Source organism: Ailuropoda melanoleuca, chromosome 11, assembly GCF_002007445.2.
Source record: "Ailuropoda melanoleuca isolate Jingjing chromosome 11, ASM200744v2, whole genome shotgun sequence".
NCBI classification, from domain to species: Eukaryota; Metazoa; Chordata; class Mammalia; order Carnivora; family Ursidae; genus Ailuropoda; species Ailuropoda melanoleuca.
The window spans coordinates 9,860,937-9,881,395 of NC_048228.1; the positions used below are offsets into that span (position 1 = coordinate 9,860,937).

General features: G+C 44.9%; 1 protein-coding gene and 1 long non-coding RNA gene across 2 annotated transcripts in view; one reads left to right on the plus strand and one right to left on the minus strand.

Annotated features, from left to right (window-relative positions):
* Positions 1-7,297, minus strand: part of LOC105240374 — a 28,358-nt gene extending 21,061 nt beyond the window's left edge. The window contains exons 1-2 of the long non-coding RNA XR_004628712.1: positions 7,176-7,297; positions 6,628-6,753 (exon numbers count right to left, since the gene is read on the minus strand). This is a non-coding gene — a long non-coding RNA (uncharacterized LOC105240374). The remainder of the gene's footprint in view (positions 1-6,627; positions 6,754-7,175) is intronic.
* LOC117804361 (putative uncharacterized protein C1orf196) overlaps positions 1-20,459 on the plus strand; it is a 275,627-nt gene that overhangs the window by 94,961 nt on the left and 160,207 nt on the right. The gene's annotated exons all lie outside the window — the stretch shown is intronic.

Genomic DNA, 20,459 nt, shown 5'->3' on the forward strand with positions numbered 1-20,459 from the left:
AAGGGTGGATTAATTAATGAGAGCAGAAAATAAATGGTTAAGTTTTATAGAACTTGTTTAGTTGCAGTATTATAGAACAGATTATAGGCTCTGGTTGGCTATTTCATGCATAGGGTGGGCTAGCCTTGGAACTTACCTGGCTAAGTCAGGAGAGGCCTACTGTAGGCCAGCAATGGCTATGTTTAGTAAAAAATGTCTAACCAGAGACATGTCCTTGCTTTTCCTGTCTTTTGGAAATCCATGGATCTAGCTGATTTGACTGCTTCTGAGATTTTTATGTGTTGGTCTTCCTTGATTCATTCTTGGGGGGAAAGAATCTTATAGAAGTAATAATGGTAATAAAAACCACTTGTTGAACACTTAGAATGTGCACAGCATGTGCTAGGTGTGTTTCAGGCATTACCTAATTTAATGAAGACATTGTTATGGGTTGAATTATTCCCCCCACCCCAACAAATCGAATGCTGAAGTCCCAAGTACAATTACTTGGAAATGGGGTAGTTGCAGACGTAACTAAGACAAGGTCACTAGAGTGGGCCCTAATTCAGTATGACTTACGTTCTTATAAAAAAGGGAAATTTCAATACAGAGACACACATGGGGAAAAGACTATGTGGGGAGACACAGAGAGAGCCACCTACAAGCCCCTGAGAGGGGCCTGGAGCAGATCCTTCCCTCACAGCCCCAGAACAAACCAACCTGCCAACACCTTGATTTTAGACTTCCAGCGTCTGGACCTGGTAGGAGTGTTGGCCGGTTGGATACCCTAAAATGATCAACTCTATATAGGGAGGTGAGATAGTGTGGGGGTCAGGAGCCTGGACAGTGAAGCCAGGCTGCCTGGATGTGAATGCCTGCTCTGCCATAGGCTGTGTGACCTTGGGCAAGGTAGGGAGCCTGACAGAACACTCAGTACTTCATTTCTGAAACAGCGCTTGGTAATTGAACTGGCCGCACAGGATTGTCGCAAGGATGACGTGGGTTAGTACTCGTCAAGCACCTCACTGTTTCCTGGCACAGAGCAAGCAGTAGGGAAGCTGGGGTGTTGGCGCCATTGTGTGGAAATCACATCTGTCTCCTGCAGCAATCATTCTCTCTGGGGACACCTCTCTTTTCTAGGGGGTATCTTGGGGGTACTTTTGCTTCTCACAGTGATTGCCGGAAGCTACTGGCATTTGTCCATGGGACTATAGCTTCTTGAAGACAGAGCATTTTTCTGTGTTTCCATTTGTACCCCTGGTGCATGGAATAAGACAAGGCTGGCAGGAAAAAGTGCTGATTGTCCTGAAATTCACAGAGATTTTTTTCCCTCCTCCTCCACGTCTGGTGAACCACCTGATGCCAGGCGCTTATGCAGGTGAGGAACCTGTGTACAATGATCCGATGGTGGATTTTCTTTTTGTATGGTTGAATTTTTATAGCTGCTTCATCTATGTACAGATAAACTAATTCTTACCCCCAAAATGCCAGTGTTGACAATCTTCAGCTGTTTATCTCTTGACTCCGAATGACCTCAGGGTGAATGAGCGATCATAGGTTAGTCCTGCCTGAGAACTTAACTTTTCAAAATACACATTATTTTTAACATGTATTCCATTCCCTATATTTCTCCTTTACAATTAAATTTGTGTTGTAAAGGGAAATCCCAAGCTATCTTATAAAAAGAACACTTGGAGTCTGAGAGAGAGTAGCATCTCTGCCCTGTGGTACCTCTCTGTTGATCTGAGATCTGTTTCTAAATTTCCTGTCCCCGTGACGGCTCTTCAGGGAGTTGAAGAGAGTGATAGCATTCACCTGCTCACCGCCCCCCCCCCCGCCCGCTGCATCTTCACTTTTCCGGAACATTCATCCCTAGTCCCTTCAACCTGTTCTCTGATGATGTGGCTTCCAGATTCCTCGCTGTCCTGGCTGCCCCTCTCCTAGTGGGCTCCGGTTTCTCTCAGCCACTCTCAAAAGGAAATCAACCTTAAGCAGGAAGCTGTAACCTGTTTTTTCAAATCTGCAGAAATAAAGTTGGGCCTGGGGCTGGGCTTTGGGTACAGGAGCCCATGTTGAGATCCAACCAGCACAACGAGAAATCTTAGCCATGAAACCTTTCGGTGAGAGGAAAAGAAAACCGACCAAGCAATCAACCACAAATCCCCCAAACACCAGCCCACAGAGGCTTTCTGTCGTGGTGTTGTGTTTTTCCCTCGGTGGCAGCGGAAACTTTGCTGCTGGGTTCACACCACTGTTTGTCGTTTGTCAGAGGGTGATGGTTAGAACGTCATATTCCCAAATTATGAAATTCTTGCCAAAACTCAGAGGAAGGCACCAGAGATAAAGGTTTTGGGGGAAATCACTCGGGGCATGTGAACCTTTAGTATCAGGTCTCTGTCGTAGTGACCGTGTTTCCCTGACAAATAGGAACCACACAGACCTGACCCATTGTGTTGATTGAAATGGAATTTCATTGAATTCCTTCTGTGGGCTTGTGCCTCTCCTTCCAGAAGGAGCCCTCTCCAGAGAAGCTGGACTGACTTGACCAAGCCACTGATCAGCTGGAAGCTTCCAGATCATGATGTCATTGATGACTCTGGACTTTTCTGGCCCTTTCTCCAATCCAGGATTGGTCCTGGTCAATCCTGGTTTGAAGGTGTCACCTTTAGCCCACCACAGCCACTCAAGGCAGAGCTCCCTTGGGACCTCAGGAACAATGTGAGTTAAGTAGCCCTCGAGTCACTTAGCTCCAGGGCAGTCTGCTTTGAAAACCGTCTCATCCTTTTTGAAATTTTTGCATCTTGCATCTTGTCTTCCTGACAACTCTGTCCCCTGCCGACCCCCATCTTCATGATTTTCCCCACATCGCAATGGAGCAATAGTACTTTACACCAAGGAAGGCTCGGTGCCGTGTTGCCACCACGTCTGTTGCAACCGTTCTGCACAATCTGAAATTTCCTGCACAACTCGGGACAGCCGGGAGCGGAGGCTTTCAGAGAACCCCCAGAGTCATCCACAATGGGATGCTTGAACAGACCACCCGGAAGTGGTGTTATTCTAAGTCAGACAAGAGAGAACCCCTTGTCAAAATGTCAGAAGCATGAGGACGCCAAACTGTCCCAGGACGCAGAGTTAAGAAGAAGATGCCTGTTCCTGCAGCAGCCAGAGCAGGGACAGTGGCAGCAGACTCCAGCTGGTGCCTTGAATCCAGCTCACTGCCTCTTTCTTTTAGCCTGCAAGCCAAGAATGATTTTTACATTTTTTAATAGCTGGAAAAAAAATCAAAAGATGAGTAATATTGAGTAACATATAAAAATGATGGGAAATTCAAATATCAGTGTCCATAAATAGTCTTGTTGGAAGGACCAGGACAGAGCGTCTAAATAAAAATGATGTTTTGGAGAAGAGTCTGAGGGCAAGGACGTGGGACCCTGATTGAAATAATGAGCTCCTATCCAAGTTAATAAGATAACGCTGTCGAATGATGCTGCCCTAATCTGATTTGCACTGGAGCCAAGGCTGAAATGCGTTCTTTGGTTGAAAGGAAATGTAGCCTCAGTGATACTAATATTCAAGCAATTTACCAAGTGATAAAACTGAAGTAATTTATTATAATTTTACAATGAGATCTCTTTCCTTGGCTTGGGAAAGGTTTTATTGCCTCTAGTCTTGCAATTTCACTCTTGCTAATATTGATTTTACTATAATCTCTTTCCCTTTTTTACACTTCTCAAGTTATTTCTTGATTTGGACAGAATTCACATTTTTAACACAGTTGAAGATATAAAAACCAACCTTCAAGAAAACGCATTATGATAATCACATTTTCCCACCGTTGGCCCATATTATGTGTGTGCCAATAGAGAAAAACGTATTTTTGAGTCGCTTGGCTTTTCTCTCCTGTTGGTCTTCTTTGGCTTAAAACGGGGAGCCGAAGAGGACAGGAGTTCCCCAGGAGGGCCCTGTCTGTTTGGAAGGTTTTGTAAGGCTACCTGGAAGGGAGACCCACATTCCCTTAGTGGGCCTTGGCAATCCTGGCAAAACCCTTTCGCTGCAGCCCTAAATTACTTCAGAAAGCCACACGCATTACATCTGTGATTTTATGTAGTCTCAGGAGGTAAGTGGGATTCATGGTGGCATGTTACAGAGGAGGGAAATTAGGTTCCTACAGTTGAAATACTTTACCCCAGCTCCCACAGTGGCTACGTGATGCAGTGAGAATTCAAGCCCAGGCTGTCTGGTTCCAGTGCTCTGTGATCTTGCCACCACCCTGGGACTGAGGGCCTCTCTGGACAGCCCTTCCCCCGTGACCAGGGACCTGGACACTTTAGAGCCCTGGAACGAAGGACCACATGTAGTCGAGCCTGCAGGTTCTGTATTTCTTTAAGAGCGTGCTAGTGCGAACCCTCGTTGCTAGGCTAGCTGCGTTTCTAGGGAAGCTAATTAGAGCATATCTCAGTTCCGCACATCTCAGGGTGGGTGTTCATTTCTCTTCTTTCCCAATGCAGGAAGTGTTGCCAGAGCCTGGTGGTAAATAAAAAGGACAGTTTGGGGCTCCTAGGTGAACCATTGCTGTATTTATTAAACACTTGTCCATAGTCTTAACTGCGCTAGGGAAGACGCAAGAAACTCTTCCTCTGTGGGTGTGATCTGATACTCGGGACTCTGGCTCACCAAGCAATTTCATGAACGTGACCCTATGTATGTTCCTCAAAGCTAAATATTGTACCCACTTCACAGGTGAGGAAACTGAGGCGCAGCTGTCTGGAATCCTCTACCTGGGGTTCCATAACTAAAAATCAGAGCTGTGGGTATAACTCAGTCTTCCTGACTCCCAAAGGGTCAGTGTCTGGGGCTCATTTATGAGGTCCGTGACCCACTGCAACCCTCTGCGAATTGTCAGAACAGCTCAGAGAAGCTCCCTTGGGATGCATTTTCCTAATTTTCTTTTATAGGCTTCTCTCAGCTGTTTCCCAAATAGATTTTCTCGTGGTTTAGCTTCCCCTAGACCTTTGTCCTGGTTTCAATGGCCTTTGTTTCCCATTAGCCTCTCAGAGCGCCTATGTCGCTGGGCATGCATATTTTACAAACCCCACAAACCTATAGCTTCCATGAAGATCCAGAAAGAAAACAGTGAAACTGGGGTTTGCCCCTGTGCCAGTATTGCATTAAGAAAATAAGTGCAGGGGCGCCTGGGTGGCACAGCGGTTAAGCGTCTGCCTTTGGCTCAGGGCATGATCCCGGCGTTATGGGATCGAGCCCCACATCAGGCTCCTCCGCTGGGAGCCTGCCTTCTTCCTCTCCCACTCCCCTGCTTGTGTTCCCTCTCTCACTGGCTGTCTCTCTCTCTCTGTCAAATTAATAAATAAATTCTTTAAAAAAAAAAAGAAAATAAGTGCAGTCATTTTTGTGTATACATTTGGGGCTTTTTTTTTTCTGGGTTAATTCTAGGGCAGTTAACATGAATAAAAATGTCTTTGCTGGGCTCTGGAACTAGCTTATCTTGATCAAGCTTGTCTCTTCTATAGTTTCTTTTAAAAATGTCTTTTTGAGATGAGTTGGCAGCCATCCTGGTCTATCTCCCGTTAGTCTGGCGGAAGGCAAGTAGAGCATGTGACTTCCCCTCTCGCTCTGGGCAGTAGGTAGTACGTTTGCAAAAACAGATCACATCTCTTCCTTCTGTGATGGATGTTAGGCCAGTTGGAGTCAGAGGCTTGGGGTCCTTTCCCTCCTGTTTCCCATCTTCCCTTGCAAATGCCGTCCTTTACACGCTGGCACCTGTCGTGATGCCTTTACTCCTTAGTTTCTTCTTATTTCGCTACAAAAGGCTCAATACCCTGAGATGTGTGTCTATAAACATTTACTGCCTGATGCAAGCCTGGATTCAGAAAGCAGTTTGTACAGAGTTTGCGTTTCCAGCATAGAAACGGACCATCGCTCCTTCTCAGGAGAGGCAAAGTGGCTTGGCTGTTTTAATTGAGCACTTACTGTAACCCAGACCTGTGCATTTGTTCTTCATTGTGAACCTGTGCTTTCTCTTATCCTAGTGTTACAGGCTTGGGGGAAGGCCTGTCGCCCAGGTCACTTTATCAAGTGAGTGATAAACTAAGATTTAAACCACGCTTGTCCAACACAGAGCATATTTCATGAAACCCCGACACCCCTCCACATTTCAGAGGCTCCTGTGAGGTTAAATGCAGCTCTTGCTCTCATGGCTAAAATCCTCCACTGTGTCCTAATCCTTTTTTTTCTCCTAATCTGAAAAAGCACTGGGCATGCAGGATGGGATTTTTCCAGTCTGGGAGAAGACTGTTGGTATTCTGTTTCCAGTGGTCAAGCTTAAACAAAGCATGATTTATCTTCCCCTAGAGCTGTCATGCCTGGGTGCACAGGTGCCCAGCCTCCTCCCCAAGACCACGGAAGCCACATGGTATTGCTAACCTGTGGGCCCCTGAATGCAGGGAACGAGCCAGAATAATGATCACAGTAATAACCACTGACGTTTATTGAACGTGTATGCCCCAGGCACCGCTCAAAGTGCTTTATCTGAATTAACTCATTTAATCCTTGCAAGATCACTATCATTACATTATTATCCCCATTTGCCAGATGAGGAAGTTGAGGCTCATTGAATTTGTTACTACTTACCCCTGGGTAACGCAGAGTTGTTTTGTAATTTATCTGTCTCTCCCTCTGGAAGGTAAACTTCATCAAAGCAGGGTGTTTTTGTTGTTGTGTTTGTTTTTGATTTGTTCACTGTTGTATCCCCGTTGCCTAGAAAAATGCTTAAGATATAGTAGGTGCTTCATAAATAGTGTGGGATGAATGAAGTCATGTAGATTAGAGGTAGGACAAGTAACCCATGGGTAGAGTTGGATTGTTCTCTAGAACCTCCATTTTTTATTTGTTCACTGGCCAGTTGGTTTAACTGACCTATACTGTCTGGGGGCATCTGGAGGAGGCAAGACAGATGCTTCCTTGTAGCTGCCTCTGTTGGGAAACCTGTAACTTTCCAGACACTGGCTGGGGCTGGGTACTGTGCCTGGCACTCAGCAGGCAAACTATCTGTATGAATGAAAAAATAAATAATTCCCATTATTCTGTGGAGGCGATTCTGTGGAGGGGAAATTTACCAGGACCCGGGGTGCAGGCACTGATACTAGATGGCTCCTCCCCAGAGGGATGGGGTGACTTACCCACTGAACCCTCCCCACTGCTCATGGTGCCAGCTCTGCAGGAGCTTTTGGTCCAAATAGGTGTGCTGCCCAGTGATGGTTAATTTCATGTAAGTGTGCAAAGAGATGGGAGGGTTACAACCGAAGCAAGGAGAAGTGAAAGTGTAGAGCGTTATCCTTGCGAAACAACAAAAACAAAACCAACTTTTTCTGAGGAAACTTTCCTGTCTTCTCTCCACCCGCCCCCCACTTTCTTCCCAATCATCTCTGTTCCTCCGTTTATCAAATGTGGGCCAAGTTGTCACGCTTTCTGACGCAAGTTTTCCTAATAGATATCTCCCTCTCTTCTTCCCTCAGTCATTTAGATCCTATGTATTTTCTTACCCGTCAGTTGATTTTGTTTGAATGATTAGCAAAAACTCCTCAAACACCAGTAAAAATTCACCAAACAAAACTAAATGAGCTTGCTGAACGCCTGTATTGACATTTATATTTACAAGATTCTTTTAAACAGCAAAACAGGCTGTGTTTAGATTATATGTGTAATTGGGAAGGGCTCATTTCCTCACGTGGGTGAATGCCTTCTAGAAAGATTTCCCCCAAGGATTAATGAGAAGACTCATTGAAACAGATAAGCCCAATTCAAACAGTTTACTCAGGTTATTCTCATAGGATCAAAATTCCACCTGCGGGGCAGGTTGGGGCAACAAGTGTTTTCTCTTCTCTCACCCCATCCGTCAACACACTTGTGGGTGCTGCACACACGTGTGCACATCCATAAACACAACCTATCCTTCCCAGACAGATGTCTTCAACGAGTGCTTGTAAGGTGTTTAATCAGCACCACAGATGAGTGGAGGGATTCTGACTGGTGTAGCTGGGCAGATTTCCTCTGATGAGTGAATTTACAATGAGAAACCTTTATAAAGTGTCTGAGCTAGCTAGGCGACTGGACTTTACTCCTGGTGTTTTGTCCTGCCTGTCTGTGGTGTGAAGTTTGTTTTGAGAGCTTATGGCCTACCACGCAGTGGGCGAATTGATGTCATGATATGATGATGTTTGCTCCTAGGCAGAATTTACCAACACGCAAAATAGAGTGAGAGCATATTAATTTCCAAATGTGAACTTGATGATCTTACCCTTCTGGGGGGACACTGTAGAACTAATCATAATAGCTGTAATTTGATAGTCATGATAATTTGTGTATATGTGCACTCTAACTTTTAAAAGCTCACTTGCATATATGGAATTAATTAGTACTGACTAGCAAAAGTCCAGGAGAAACTTGATTCTCACTTGCACACTTATTGTTTAGAAATGACTTGTTTTATTTAACATGATTTTAAATCTATATTGGATGCTTGAAAAATACCATACACCCCCAAATAGTTCACTAACTGCTACATTTCTGATGTCTTGGTGTAACTGGAACCACATCTCATTGATAATTGTTGCTTGCTGTTCTAATAATATTGGATAGTATATCTCGGTGTGTTTGGCCAAAAGAGCAAAATATATTAGCACAAAGAGATCCCAGTGCACAGTTGGTTAGAACTGACAGTTCTGATCTTCCCTTACCTGAACCCACTGCTTATGCTATAGGATGGCTACATGGCCAAGGGGGGAAACCCCTCTGCCCATTGCCCTCAGTGACTTGGTGTATTGGATAATACCAGTTCCTCCTAAATCCTTGGATGACAGCATGAGGACTTGGTGGGAGTGCATGCTATAACTGTATTATACCCTGGCTGATTTGAATCTTTGATTGGTGGGCTCATAGCTACTGGCAAGAGAGTAACTAGACCATGCATGTGTTGGGTCCTCTACAAGCACCCCAGCAAACTGGAGTGTGTCACCCAGGGATCTATTCATTGCAAGCATAACTCAAACTGGTTTAAGCAGAAAAGAGAAAGTTATTGGCTTACGTAAGTAAAAGTCTCTGGAAAGACTGAGCCGGTGTCAGGGACTCACCAGCATCTTCAAGACCTGGTTTCTCTTCAGCTCTTAGCTCTGCCCTGCTCCATGCTGGCTTTACCTTCCAGCAGGTTCTCACAGTGAAGAGCTCTTGTAGTACATCCTTACAGACAGCAACCCCAGCAGAAAGAGGGCTTCCAACAAAACCAGATTGAAGGCTCAGTGATTGACTTGGCTTACGGTTCCATGTTGGAAGAATCACTGAGCCTGGGGGAGTGCAGTACCCTGACTGGCTGGACTTGGGGTATGTGCCCATTTCTGAGATCTAGAGAAGGAGGAGCCAGTCTCCTGGGCCCAGTTGCTGGAGAGCTGGGTATTCCTCAGAAGAAAAATGAAGGAGGGGATAGGGTTATCAAAGGAAGGAAGGAATTGTTGCTGGGCTTGGCAGACAACAAATGGGCTCTCCATGGGGGTCACTAGACTTTTAGGTCTAACTGATTCTGCAGTGTTTCACACAGTCCATGACTGTGCTCCCTTCTCTTTTCCTGTCTCCAAGACATCCATCATGTCCAAATATTCACTGAACATTTGCTACTGAGGTCAGCGCTGGGGTAGGTTCAAAGATGAATAAAGACACAGGTCTCTCACACCCAGAGCTCACCTCTCTGTTTCTCTCTCTCTTTCTGTGTTTTCACACCTGTCATAAGCCCTGTGTTCAAGCTATGTACCAACACCTGTTGGGAACACAAATGAGGAAACCACCATTCTTCTTGGGAAAGTAAGCAGAGGTTTTGTTGAGGCAGGAACTTTTGAACCAGGTCATGAAGGCCGAGCATAACACATTTGGGGTGGGTTGGCGTATTTGTGGACCCTCTTTTTCTGACCACTCCCCCTTCATTATCACCCAACTGTCTTACCCCTGAGCTTCTATATACATACCTCAGCCAAGGTTCCCTCTCCTCTACCGTGACTACCCCAGCTTCATCCAGCAGGACCTCCACCAGCCAGTGGGTGATGCCAAGAATGTATCCATCACTCCGTAGTTGAGAATTTTTCAGAGCTCTTCACCTGAATGGATTACTGAGCAGGTGAATGTGGTCTCCTCTCTGGTTGATTCCAGGGTGCCAGGTTGTTCTACTCTTGACTAGCAGGTATTTTCCAGAGTTTTCTAGTGCCACTGTTTCCCTGCTGCCATGAGATCTTGTCCTCAGATTATTCTAATGGGGGTAGGGGTTGGGGGACATAGGCTAAGAGTGTTTTGTTTCAAAGCTGTCAACGCTCATCCCTTGCTCTATGGGCAGCTTCTCACCAGCTTGGGCAGGAGCTCCTTGAAATGTCTTAGGCTAGATACTTACTCTTTCTTCACAACTCACTCACCCTACCCCCCAACCCGTAAGACAGAGCCCATTTTTACCCTCAGATGGGCTGAACAGAAAGTATCATTTCTCCATAAAATAATTGAGGAATCTAGCATCATTCTTGCTGCGAAATTAAATGTGTCAAGGTGACTGGCAAACTACTTTGTGTAATTAAGCAGGGGAGTGTGGATACAAGTCCTGTTCCTTAGGACAATCCAGGAAAGGCAAGATAATTCACCTTGGTGTGCCTATCCTTCCTTAGATTTTAGATTTAATTAATTGAGGCAGCGGGACCATTCGAAATCTGATTTCCATGGGGGGTTTTCCTTCCTGGATACACATGATTTTGCAGTATCTGGACAGCAAGTTGAAAAATGTAGACCATCGTTTGAAATTCCAAAATGGTAGGATATTTGTAAGATTACCAGTGACGGGCATTACTTGTCCCTTTTCCTTCAGGTGTCTGAGACCCCCTCAGAACCTGAGGGTCAAACATGGAGTTTTCATATTGTGTAAATCATGAATCATCCTCTGGCTGCAGCTCTGAGAGAAGGATGCTAATTGTATCCTTTCTTCTAATTAAGCAATGCGGTGGCTTTTGCCATTTGAACTCTCTTTTGTCAGCCAAGTTTCTCACCATCTTTTTTCTTTTTGTGTGTGCATGTCCCAGAGTAGGGTTTTTTACATTTTGACTCTTGGTCAATTCTTAGGCAGGGTTAGGTTGGGGGATGTCCTGTGCACTGCAGGATGTTTAAGCAGCATCCCGGGTCTCTACTCACTGGATACCAGTTCCTCCACCCCCGGTTCTGATGACCCAAAATGCCTCCAGACATTGCCAAGTGTTCCCTGGGTGGTGAAATCATTCCCAGTTGAGAACCACTGTCTCAGAGCCTTGCTACTTGGGGGTCATAGATCAGAAACAAGAGCGTCACCTGGGAGTAGTTAGCAGGGCAGACTCTGGAACTCTACTGTGTATCCACTGGGCCATCATCTGCATTTTAACCCAGTTCCCAGGCGATTTATATGCACTTATAAGTTTGAGGAGCTTGTTAGTCCAGTGCCTTAAAGTAGTAATCCTCAAACCTGGGTGTGCATCAAAATCACCTTGACAGCTGATGAAGAACACAAATGCTAGACAGGAGAGAGCCTGGGTCTTTGTGCTTTTTTTCCAAGTTCCGCAGGTGATTGATATTGACCAAAGTAAGAGAATCACTGCTTTAAAACCACAAAATCAGAAAATAAACCACTTTCTGTGCTGAGGTTAGGGCCTGAACGTTATTTTAAAATTCTGGAAGGAAAATTTTAGACGCAGTAATCATGTTCAAGGACCCAAGCAAGGTGTCCTGGTGGTCAACGTCTTGTCACATCTCCAGCATGGAAGATACCCCTTCACGTTCCTTGGGAAAAGCCAATTTGTTCCAAGGGCTGCATTCCAAATAGAAACTCGAAAGTGTTTGCAATTATGAAATGCAAACTGGAAATGGTTTTCTCTGGGGTCGATATTCTCTTAAGAGGAAATGGGTTGCGAACAAACATGCTTTTTTGGGGCAAAGACTCCTCAGGTGCAATTGTTCTGTGTTGAATTAACATCGATGTCAGCCAGACTTCCCATGCTGCACCTGGTAAGCAGAGAATGGCAATTGATTTCGTATCTTGTTGAGTGATGGTGGTGGGTAGGTTGGGAATGCATAGCGAGTACGATCCTTGGATTTGGGGTGTGTGTGTGTGTGTGTGTGTGTGTCGGGCACACATTGTGTGAATGTACACTTTTTCTAGCCAATTCTTTATATACAGGACAAAAATTGACTTTTTCTCTAGTTCATTAAGTTCAGTCATGGTGTTTATATCTAATCTGAGTGATTTAAAATCTTTTTCGATAACTTCACCTTTGCAAATCCACTGTAAGCTTTGTATAAATGTTAGCCCGAAGGCCACTATTATAAGAGAATTGGAAGGATGGAATGAGCAATAGCAATCTTGATTATTAAGAAGCCTTTGACCTATACACACTTCAGGTCTCGAAAAGAGCAGAGTGCATATTATAGCACACTTTTTTAAAATTGAAAGCAAAAACCAGACAAACAAAACTGTGGATTTCATATGTCATGCAGTGTAGCATTTCTATATTATTATGTTTGTGTCTGAAGACCAAAGACCTTGAGTAGTCCTTACTAATAACACGAACACAGCGCTGTTCTCTTTACATCTCCCGAGACTGTACCATTTGCAGTCTTGTACTTTCTCTTCCAAGTGGCTTAAATAGTTAATGACAGTGATATAATAAAGACTTCAGATTTTCTTGAAAAAAGAGGTGGGCTAATTTGGAGGAAGGATATTGATTTCTGGCTTGTAATTGACTTGGGTTTAAATTCCGTTTCCACCATGAAGTATCCTGGTGACTTTTGAGCAGGTTCCTTAACTGAATACCTATGAGGAGGTATTCATCATTCTGTCTTGCTGATGAGGAAATGCGCATCTCTGGGCCCCAAATGCCCCCCTCATCTGGGGTGACTTAGCTAGAAAGTGGGCCAGGCAGGATTCAGACCCAGGTGGTCTGGTTCTGAGTTTGAGATCTTAACCCATAGGCAGTGCCATGTCTCTTGGGTGGATACTGGCTGGAAAGTGACTTGCCTGGGGGTTTCATAAGACAGGATGCAGGAGGACATGTTAGTGGAGGGGAAATAAGGAAGGGTAAAAAGAAAAGGGTCTTCTTAATAGGCAATAGGGGGTAGAATTGCATGGCTAGAAGCTAAACTCAAAGATCCTGGGAAGAGAGAATGAGGGCTTTCACTTGGGTGGAGGTTGGAGCGGATCCTTATATGCATGGCTGACTCTTAAACCTCTCCTGATGAGATTTTCTTCTGAGGGACTCTGAGCAGAGTCTGAGAAATTAAGGCAGAAACTGAATGGGCAACATTCAGATGTTACCAAACCCCAGCTTCTCAGACCACTGGGGGTTTTGGGTTGTCATGATATCTGAGGGATGAGATTGGCAGGTACAGGACAGGACAGGGACACCAACTTCGTACACAGTGCAGGGGAATCCCACACAGTACAGCATCATCCCACCCAAATGAGTAGAGCACCCCATTGAGAAATGTCAGAGGAAGTTCTGCTTAGGCTTGTCTTATTAGAGATGTGGTCCAGCCAGAGCAGGAGATGCGCTTGCGCTGACGAGAGAGAAACTCCAAGTCCGTGACCAAGAAAAAGTCCAATGCAGAAGAACATTCACTGAAGTCTTGTTTATCAATGGCGACAAATTGGAAGCAACCCAGACACCAGACAACATGGAACTAAGTTGTGGTTATTTGTCTCAGTGAAAGTTTATACAGACCTTTAGAGTGATGGCCACAAAGACTAAGGAGCATCCTGGGAAGTGTTGCTAATATAGAGCTCTTTCAAAATACCAAAATTATTTGAAATATCCCATGTGTTCATGCAGAAAGACTAAGAGGAAACAGAAAAACGAAACAGCAAATTTCCTTGGAGGCAGTTAAGATATTGATGATTTATTTCCTTTAGGGGCGCCTGGGTAGCACAGTCGTTAAGCGTCTGCCTTCGGCTCAGGGCGTGATCCTGGCGTTCCGGGATCGAGTCCCACATCGGGCTCCTCTGCTGGGAGCCTGCTTCTTCCTCTCCCACTCCCCCTGCTTGTGTTCCCTCTCTCGCTGGCTGTCTCTCTGTCACATAAATAAATAAAATCTTAAAAAAAAAAGATATTGATGATTTATTTCCTTTAAAAATAATCCAGTTGGTAGCATGTCTGTTTCATCATGTAGAAAAAAAATCAAGGGATATGTCAGTCCTTCTTCCTGTGACAGTGGTCACCCAGCAAGGGGCAGGGAGTGGGTGTCTTTCATAGAACTGGAAGATGAATACTGGAGGCCCATTCTGGAGCAGGTGTAGAGCTCAAAATGAGCTAGACCCTAAGCTCTCAGTGTAGGGGTAGGAGAACATGGAGTCAAGGTGTGGGATACACTCAGGGGAGGGAGTGGTACCTTTGTACAAGAAAGCTGGCTATTCAAAATCTGGGATCTCACCCCTGGCTGCATGTTGGAATAAACTGGAGAGTGCTAAAAACACAGATACCTGGGCCATACCCCTGACCAATTCAACAAATTGCTGGGACTGGCAATGAAACATGAGTATTTTTAATAATGTCTCCAGCTGACTATCCCATACACCTGGGATTGAAGGTCAAGAGTCCAAAGAGGGAGGGAACCACCTTAAGAAATGTCCCAAATGAGATTTTTGGTCTTTGGAATAACTTCCCTGGCTTTCCACTATATTTTTCCTTGAGTCCTTGTAGAATTCTGAGAATAGGCCACTGGTGAGTTGGTCCATGGGGAGAAGACATTTCTTGGATTTGAATTTGGAGAGACTAGGGTGGTCATAAAAAGATTAATATCATCTGTCTCACACAGCAGTCATCACTAGATTCTTACTGCTTCTCTGAAGACCCTGGCTTCCATACTTCTCAACAGAAGGGCACTGGGCAAGTACTCAGTCTATAAGGGAACTCTACTCAGGCCTGTCTAAAGAAGATTTGGAAATTCCGTATCTCTCTGACTCTGTGTCTTTATTTTGACAATAGGTCCTCGTGACTCAAAGTGTGGTTGGTAGACCAGCAGTGTCAGCATCGCCTAGGAATAGAGATGCAGTATTCTGGGTGGGCTCTACTGTAAACCTACCCATTCAGAGTCTGCATTTAAACAAGATTTCAGGATTTTCATATGCACATTAAAGTTGAAGAAATATGGTTGTAGACTGGTGCTATCCAATAAAACTTGCTGCAGTGATGGAAAGTTCTATATCTACACTGTCCAATATGGTAGACATACCACCACATGTGGCCATTGAGCACTTGAAATGTGGCTAGGTTGACTAAGGAACTGAATTTTAAATTTGTGATCACATTATATTTAAATAGTCCAAAGGGGCTAATGGCTATCCTAGTGGATAGCTCTAGGTCCTTCTAAAATTTGGCTCCATCTTACCTCTCCAGTGGACCATCTACAGTATCATACCTAGTCCTTCTAAAAAAAAAAAAAAAGAAGAACAAAAAGAAAATCACCTTCTATCTACTGTTAGACTAACCAATCGGGTGCAAAGGATACAGAGCTGTAGTATGCGAGGAGTGATCTCCATTCTCACTCCCCCAGCTGAGTTCTCTAATCTTTACAACAAAAGGGTAGAGACTTCCGTGGATTTGGTCACTGTTAATTCCCAAGTGTTTGGAACACTGAGTGGCCTATAGTAGATGTTCAAGTTGAATGGATGAGCTATTATCCCCACTTTATGGATGACAAGACTGAGGCACAAAGTAGTTTGAGGCCACAGAGTGGCAGAGCAAGGATTTAAGCTCCTGTACTGTGGGCTCCTGATCCCATCCCAGCACCGTGCATGGATGGCTAGTCTGTTTTACTGCCTTAATGAATTATGGTCCGGCTGCGGCTTCCTCTGGAGTCATCCGTGCTACCTGAGGCAGGGGCAGAGGTTAGATGTAAATGGAAGGTTTGACTTTAAAATATTTGTTGAATGCCTGCCATTTGCCATACTCTAGGGAAGCAATGCTGTGCAGTAGTGTTTTGTAACCTCTAACAGGCATGCCAGTCTTCTGGGGAATCTTTTTTTTTTTTTTTTAAAGATTTTTTATTTATTTATTTGACAGAGATAGAGACAGCTAGCGAGAGAGGGAACACAAGCAGGGAGTGGGAGAGGAAGAAGCAGGCTCATAGCAGAGGAGCCTGATGTGGGGCTCGATCCCAAAACGCTGGGATCATGCCCTGAGCCGAAGGCAGACCCTTAACCGCTGTGCCACCCAGGCGCCCCAAGGGGAATCTTGTTAAAATGCAGATTCTGATTCAGTAGGCTGGAGAGAGGTCCTGAGATCCTGCATCCCCAGTAGTCTTCCTGAGATGCCAATGCCACTGGCCCAAGACCTGCAGCTGGAGAGCGAATGGCACAGCCCTGCTCTCGGGGAGCTCACAGTGGGGAAGTGGTGGGGAGGGAATTCACAGTGACATTGCAGAATGACAATTGCTCTGATAGGATGCAGTAGGTTCTGTGGGGTGCTTGGAGGGACAGCCAGCCTGGGGGAGGTGACATCTGAGCTGAACTTGAAACTGGCACGGGACATGAGGCAGGTGAAGAGAGTAAGGGAAGCGTGTTCCAGGAAGAAGGAACAGCATGTGCAAAGAATGAGAGGCTCAAGCAAACACAGAACATCTGGGGATATGAAAACAATCTTGACATCCTGTGGTGCACCTGCTCTTCTCAGGGCAAATTCCTTATCTAAAGGACAGCATGTTGGGTTCAAAGCCCTGCCTTTTCTTGGCCGCAGGCTCGAGTCAGGTCACCTGCAGATAAACAGCTTCCTCCGAATCCCATCCTCAAAGCACCGCTTGATTCTAGTTGATATTTCTGATTACCCGTTTGATGTTTGGAATCCTCTGCCCGCTGCTCCTCAGCCCCATGCGATGCGCTGGCATCCCCTGGAAGCCTAATGAGGCAGTTGCCGTGGTAACCGGGTGACATCCTTGTAGCTGATACTAATGCCATAGCTCCCTAAACCCTATGCCTGTTTCTCTCTGTTTGGTAAATTAATAACATTTAAGTTAAACATATTAGTTTATTTCATGTCAATTAATTTGTATGTTAAGCTGTAAGCCAGAGTCACCCTCCCCTCCCCCAACACCCATTAATTAACTGCAGCCAAATTGGGAGCACATCAGAGGGGGTTGCAGTCGCTTCCAGCAAACTACAATTACAATACTCTGCTCCTATGTAGAAAGTAATCAATGTCAAAATAATTGGTTTTCACAGGTCTACCATCAGCTGTCTTGTCAGATAGTTAACTTATAACCATTTGGATTTTTTTAAAAGAACACATAGCCAAAATATTGGAAGGACAAGAGGTAGTTGCTAATAAATGACTTGTGTGGACTATCTCAAATCTCCCTTTTTTTAGTCTTTTTTTTTTTTCTTTTTTTTTGCAACACCCAAACTCTCTCTCCCTCTAAGGCTGGTGATGACCCCTGCAACTTTGTCGTGCTAGTTTCACAAACTGTGGTTCCCAGGGGCTGAGTCCCGGGAAAGAGTCCGACAAGCCAGTGGATTCATCTGGCTTCAAATGAGCCAGCTTTGCCTTTCTCTATTTTCTGTCTTTGTAGAGATGGTGGAAAAACCGGTTCCTCCAAACGAAATTATGTTCCTAGAATCTGCCACTTGCTGGAGGGCGTGGATGCTGCCAAGTTTAGTGTGAGCCTTGCTAATCTTATTGGAGCAGCCTGTGTCTCCTCAAACTCTCTCTGTGCAGCTTTTAGCTTGTTCTGGCCTCTTTCTCCAAGCTTTGGGGCATAGTTCTTTATTGATGGTAAAAACTGTTTTCTGGGAAACTGCACGCAGGGGAATGCCACCATCATTCCCAGCGGCTCGTTTCTTCCTTCTGGCAGGAATGGAGTTGCTAGAAGGTTGATGGGCGTGCATAGACTTCTACAAATGATCCGACATTGCACTTGCAAATTGAGTGTGCCAGCGACCCATTCATGTTGTAGCCTAAGATATGATGAGTTATATCCTGGTGGATCCTGGATCTCAGATTTGTCTACCATCTGTCACCTCCCCATGCACCTCCAGCCAGCCGGTTGGATATTAACCAAGTGCATTCTTGCTCTTGCCTGCCTCTGTGTTAGGCTCTGGGGGTTGAGAAGTGAGCAAGGGAAGTTTGCCCAAAGCCCACCTATGTTAGAGCTAAGGCAGGACCCCCTTCTTGATCATTGGGATTTTTTTTAAATCAAAGATCAATACAGGTTTATCATTTCTGCTATTGATTTGTGGAGCCCCCTTTTGACTTTTTACATTCATTAATGACATTTATTTTCCGAAGTCAAATATTTCCTCTGTAAAAACATGCTCCTATTTGCAGTTTCCAAGGGTTTGTCTTGGGATATGAAAAGAAAAAGCTGACAATGTGTACGTGGTGTACACACACATACACACACACACACACGTGGTGCACACACACATACACACCCACCTCAGTCTATCCATTTTCCTCAAGTTACAAGCACTTCTCCTTCAGCTTGGGCAGATGGATGTTTATTACAAGGGTAAAGAGTGGCAGGGAATGAGGGTACCACGAGTTACTAAAGATTTAAGGACATGGTGCTAAAAAAAATGACTTTGGAGGTTTTACAAGTATAAGGGGAGCTACCTGTTTTATGTATGCAGGAAAATTGAATTTACAATCTCCTCCAAACCACGAACTATTGCCTCTTGACCCAGCAACTGCTGCACACTGGGTATTTAATAAATATTTATCGTAAGGTCCTGAATTTCTTTATGTCTTTGTACCAGCCTCTAACCTATTTTGTGCTTGCCATTTCTCCTGACTCAAAAATAGACGTAATACCTTTCTTCCTCAAAGATATACCAGGAATTCATTGGAAAGTCATGGTAGGACTTCCACGTGCCACGTGGCATGCCCAGTTGTAGCATTTATAATTGGAGACAGGACTAGCATTTGCTTCTAATCAAGTTGTAAGTAACAGGGATTTATTTCATAGGGTGAGGTTTGGAGGCGTGCGAAGAGGGGTATATCCAAATGCCACGTGTAAATCAAAAGTCAACTTCAATAGGATCCTAGGTTAATATAATTATATGCAAAAAAAAAAATTGACCAGTAGCACAGGCAGGTTTCTTAAAACAAATAATTCCTGTTTCCTTCCTCATTGTGAGGATGAGCTAATTCCTACAGAGTGGCCAGCTGTGGCTGGACGAAGGATGCTCACTGAGGATTTTGCAGATGACCAGTGCTTTCACTATCCCATGAACGCAGAGAGAATAGTTCTCTTCGTTCCAGAAATGCTGGGGAAGTGTGCTGCTTTGGTCTTGTCTAATTTTCAAGGCAATGAGAAGATACATTTTAGGACATGCACTGTTCCCTCCCGTGAATAAAAGGCAGAAAGCTTCCTCTCAGTTTCATTGCTGGCTAGATTTTTGCCATAGGATTTGAAAAGAATGGAGTTGGGTTGTCATAGCAACGCCTCCCGTGCCTTAGTTTTGATACTGTGGCTGATTTCTTGATGCTACTTTTATTTCAAGAATTGCCGAAAGTTTCTTGAAACTCTGCTTCAAGGGCACGAGGACTGACAGCTTTAGATGTCAGGTGGAGAAGCGGGTATGCGGCTTACCCTCCTTCCTGAGTGTTTTCTACAGAGTGGAATTCTTGCGAGAAAAATCTAAAGAGACTTGATTTTCTTGTTTAACAAAACCACCTTCATACACCTAACATCTGTCTTAACCTCCAGGCCAAACTTTTCTTCCCCCAAAGAAAATCATCTCCCAATTTGGGAATGTGTATGTTTTATCTGCTGGCTGGTGATAGGATCATGGATACCTTCTATTTCCTGGGCCTGCCCACCTGCTACTCCTTCTGGGATTCCCCTCTAAGAAAACTGCATCTCTTTCCCCGTCTACCAGGGTCAGCAAGCCCTGTCATTTCTTAGAATCATAAGCAATATTTGCCAAGTGCTTTCTCGGTGTTAGACACCATTCTAAGCGCATTACATACATTAAAAACTTAACCTTGACATCAACTCCGTGAGGTTGGTAACGTTCCTTATTGTACTCAGTATGTAGATGGGAATACAGAGGCATAGGAAAGTCCGATTATTTGCTGAAGGTCCCGTAGAACGGAGACGGCAGGGTCAGGGTTCAAACCCAGAACCTGTGCTCTTAACCACCGCACCTGCAGCTCCCCCATCCTGCCCTCTCCATGCCTGTAGCGCCCACCAACCTCTGCCCAGACCCATCACCAGTGCCGTGGCTCAGATCCCTCTGGGCTAAGCTGAAATCGCTGCCATGACCCCCTGAACTTGGCCATCTCTCCCAGTCTGTTCTGCATGCAGCCACCGGAGTGATTGTTCTGAATTGCTATCGTAGTTAACACCCCACGCCAGCCTGGCTCAACCCCCTGGCTGGCCCCTTGGTGCCTTCCAGGTGTGGCTCTAACTCCAGGGTGCGTGACTCC